We start from the raw sequence: 3039 nt of genomic DNA on the forward strand, positions 1-3039 counted from the left end.
GGTAGCACACATGTCATCCCAGCATTTGGGGAGCAGGAGAATCTCATGGAGAGTGTGAGGCCAGCCTGCACAACTCAGCCAGGTGCAACCCCAAGTGAATCATGCAGACTTCCCCACTCCTGAGATGAAAACCACAAGGCACACCAGAAACCCAGTGAGACCCAGGCTGCTCCAATGGAGCAGCTGTGACTGGAGAGAAAAGGCTAAGAAGGCGGCAGCTGCTGCTGGTTTGCAGTGAGGAACAGGGCCCAGGAATGCCCAGAGGCACTGAGGTCTAGGGGCAGAAAGACCCAGCAGCAGGCCAGCCTGTCTCAGCCTGAATTGACCATTTAAGGAGGAAGGAGCCCTGAGTCTTGGGCCCAAGCTGCTGGTGGCCCCATGACCTGGGCTGCTGTGGGCTGTTGGTTCAGGAGAAGGGCCATGTTGGGGTTCTGCTGTGATCAGAGGGTGCAGCAGAGCATCTGAAGGGCAGACAAGGAGCAAAGGAGAACAGACAAAGGTGGCAGAGATCATTTAGTGCTGATACAAAGCAGAGCTGGGAAGTGAGGTACAGGTGAAGGGGAGCAGCAGGCCGTGTCTGTAGAGCTGGGGCAGTGCAAGGGGAGACGTCCCAGAGCCCGGGGACCATCCAGGGGGTTAAGCATAATGGGGCCAGAGGGTCTCCCAGAGGAGGGGGTTCTGTTCTTCCATGAGAGACTGAAGTGCTGGGCCTAGGAGGTGAGGAAAAGGGGACAAGGGAGGGACTGTAGAGTGGTGGGAAAAGAGGGGCCATGGGTGAGGATGTGATGTAGTTGGGTCTTGCTGGTCTATGCTGGGACAGGCTAGACAGTTACAGGAATGAATCTTTTTTCTTCTGCTGATTTAAAGAATAAGAAGGTGGGGAAAGCAAGATCTCAGCATTCAGGCAGCCAAGCTTTACTAGGGGTATACTGGCTGGTTTTATGTCAACTTGACAGAAACCAGAATCATCACAGTGGAAGCAAGCCAGTATGCAGCACCCTTCTATGGCCTTTGCATCAGCTCCTGCTTCCAGGTTCCTGCACTGTTTGTGTTCCCGTCCTGACTTCCTACAATGATGAACAGCGCTATAGATGTGTAGGCAAAATGAACCATTTCCTTCCCAACTTACTTTTTTTTTTTTTTTTTTTTTTGGTTATGGTGTTTCATAGCAGCAATAATAATCCTGACTAAGACAAAGGGTGAAGCAAAAACCTGACAGACCCCACCAGGGAAGAACCAATACAAGATGGTGTGGAGTTTTGTTGTTTTGAATTTTTTTGTTTTTGTTTGGGTGGGAGGTGTAGGGCCCAGTCTACCTTGTTCTTGGGGTTCATCTTGAGGACAGTTTCCGGTCAGCCAGCTAAAACATTGTTTGTTCCTGTGCTCCCTCTGCCATACCTGGTGATTAGCTGTAGTGCATTGTTGACTCCATCTTTGGTGTGGTAATTTCCCACCTGCCTGGGTGGAAATCCTGTACAGCAGAGAGGTATATAAGGATTTCCCCAAGGTTAAATAAACGGCGTTCTGCATTCCGCTGATCTCCTTTTGAATGACCCAGGTCTCTTTGTGTGTTGTTTCAATCTACAGGCCCTTGGCCTACTCATGTACGCTACAGTGGCATGCAAACTGTAACGTAGAATTGGGTGTTACAATTGGAGGCCCAGCTGGGATGATTAGAAATTACAGTCGGAGTCCCATCAGCGAGATTGGGAAGTAGGGATCCCTGAGAGGTCGCCCTCGGAAGGCTGGCAAGCAGGTAAGAAATTAAATGATGAGGGTGTATTGGTAATGGGTGCAAGTAATTCTGTTTCAGTATTGATGGCCGATAAAGGGCCAATTGATAGTGCTTTTAGAAAAGCAAGGCAAGGAAGGCACCGGTATTAAAATAAGATAACACAAGAGTTCCTTAAGACAATTTTCTTTTATATAAGGTAGTTAATTGCCTAATTTTTTTGAGAGAGTTTAGTCCCTGGTTTCTACACACAGGAGGTTTTAATATTACTGATTGGGAGCAGGTAAAGGTAAAAGTATTAAAAGAGTGAGGGCCAGAAGAATTTCCCATAGCGATATTTTTACTATGATGCTTAGTCAGAGATGCTCTCCTCAGTGATGATATAAAGTAAAAGAGCAATTAAAAAATCCAAACTAAACCTTTGAGGAGATTCAGGATATAAAATCTGTGAGTTCTATTAAGAGTTTTGAGGAGAAGAAAGTTAAGAGTACTAAAAGAAATATAAAAGAGAAAAAACTTTAAAAAAGGAGATTACACTAATAATAAAGTTAGTAAAAAAAAAAAAAAAAAGGCAACTTTGCCAAGCCTGTCTTTTGGGAGAGAATTATTGTGGAGAGGTAAAATACAGGAGGATTGTAATGGGTTTCCTCCTAGAGTGACCTTGACATATTAACTGGTAAAGGACAGTATGCTGGTTTAGCAGCACAGATCACTTACAATCCTGCTGTTTATGCTGAGCTGCGGTAAAGCGTGGGAAGCTTTACCTAACAAAGGAACAGGAGAACAACTGTCTAAGACCCTTCAAGGGCCTTCAAAACCTTATTCTGAGTTTATTGACCGCCTGTCACATTTTGGGGATGTGAGCTCAGTCCTAAAGTGATTGTCCTATTAAAAATTTTAACAAATACTGTCAAGAGGCTCTATGCCCCCATAAAAATAAAAATTTAAATGATTTTATCCAGTTATACAAGGGACATTGATGGCACTTACCTGATGGGTCAGGTAATTGTTTCTGCCCTTAAAAAGAGTCAAGGTGGAGCTAGACCAAAAAAAATGTTTTCAATACAAATGGTCAGAACACATTAAAAAGGGGGGGGGGTTAACACAAAATCAGGTGTTACAGGGAGGTGGGGGAATGTACACATAAATGTAGGTGCTCCTGCAGGCCAGAGAGGCCACTGAATCCTAGGAACTGAAATGGCTGTGACCCTTCAGTGGGTACTGGGAACTTGATGCAGAAGCATCAAGCACTCAACCACCAAGTGATCTCTCTTGCCCCCTTTAGAAATTGCACCAATTTACTTGCC

The 3039-nt window shown here is 45.4% G+C and overlaps 1 long non-coding RNA gene across 1 annotated transcript in view; it reads right to left on the reverse strand.

The window, feature by feature from the left end:
* Positions 1-2670: 2670 nt before the first annotated feature.
* LOC126495743 (uncharacterized) overlaps positions 2671-3039 on the reverse strand; it is a 14916-nt gene continuing 14547 nt past the window's right edge. Inside the window, exon 3 of the long non-coding RNA XR_007590217.1 lies at positions 2671-2771. This is a non-coding gene — a long non-coding RNA (uncharacterized lncRNA). The remainder of the gene's footprint in view (positions 2772-3039) is intronic.

Source organism: Alexandromys fortis, unplaced genomic scaffold (assembly GCF_014885135.2).
Source record: "Alexandromys fortis isolate MF-2015 unplaced genomic scaffold, M_Fortis_MF-2015_v1.1 scaffold_453, whole genome shotgun sequence".
Lineage (NCBI taxonomy): Eukaryota > Metazoa > Chordata > Mammalia > Rodentia > Cricetidae > Alexandromys > Alexandromys fortis.